The sequence below is a fragment of the Sorex fumeus genome, unplaced genomic scaffold (assembly GCF_029834395.1).
Source record: "Sorex fumeus unplaced genomic scaffold, SorFum_2.1 ptg000003l, whole genome shotgun sequence".
NCBI lineage: Eukaryota > Metazoa > Chordata > Mammalia > Eulipotyphla > Soricidae > Sorex > Sorex fumeus.
Genome location: NW_026606060.1, coordinates 49517871 through 49518794, shown reverse-complemented (window position 1 = coordinate 49518794; position 924 = coordinate 49517871). Strand labels below are relative to the sequence as shown.

At 38.0% G+C, this 924-nt stretch overlaps 1 non-coding gene across 1 annotated transcript; it reads left to right on the top strand.

Moving 5' to 3' along the window:
- The first annotated feature begins 553 nt into the window (after window positions 1–553).
- Window positions 554–681, top strand: LOC130029282 (small nucleolar RNA SNORA3/SNORA45 family). The gene has a single exon (XR_008793305.1). It is a non-coding gene; the product is annotated as a small nucleolar RNA SNORA3/SNORA45 family (small nucleolar RNA).
- Window positions 682–924: the final 243 nt, after the last annotated feature.

The following is a 924-nucleotide window of genomic DNA, read 5'->3' as shown; positions in this document are numbered from 1 at the left end:
AATTTTCAATCATCTTCTACAAATAGTATATAAGCACATACTTTTGCTAGAGAGATAAAGTCTATCTACCCACAATCCTTGCTGACCTAGCTTTTATCATTATTCCAAATCACCATCAACTTGATAGGAAGTCTAGGAAATTGTTGGCATTCAACTTCAATTTCTTTATAAGATGGCATGATTTTTACTATTTTGTTATTTTGTCATACAAAAATCATATCTGAATGTACACAAAGATATATGTATATTTTTAATAACATACATTTATAGTTTTATATATAGTTTTGCTTTTTTACCTTTTTTCTTTTTATTTTGGGCCACACCCAGTAGAGCTCAGGGATCGTTCCTGATGGCGTTCGACACAGTGCCAGGGACAAATCCAGTAATCTAACTGGGATCAGAGCACGGAAGGCAAGTGACTTAACCCCTGCATTGTCTCTCTGTTCTTTAGTTGTTTTTTATTTATTTTTTAAAATATTACCACAGAATTAACCACTCCATTCTCTTGTAATTATTTATAGTCAGGTTTTTCACAATTAAGTATTTACTTATGCTCAAGACTAGAGTCATCTTTAGGTATCCTGTTGCCTTAGTGTGCTAGCGTTCTCAAAGAGTAACTGCTGACCTTATTCACTGACTGTGGCCCTCATGGCATAGTTGCTCACCGGGTTAGTGACATGTGCCAGATTGACCTACAGTCCCTTAGGGGGTTACTTTGGGAAAGTGGGTATGAGGCATTATCACTTAAAGAGAAATCAAAGCGTCTGCCCAACTGTCCATCTTGACAAACTGTAGACCTTGGTCAGTGAGCAGACACGAGTTAGTGCTGCTAAAAACAAGACTGGAGCAGCTCCTATCATTGATGTGGTACGATCGGACTACTACAAAGTTCTCAGGAAGGGAAAGCTCCTGAGGCAGCCTGTC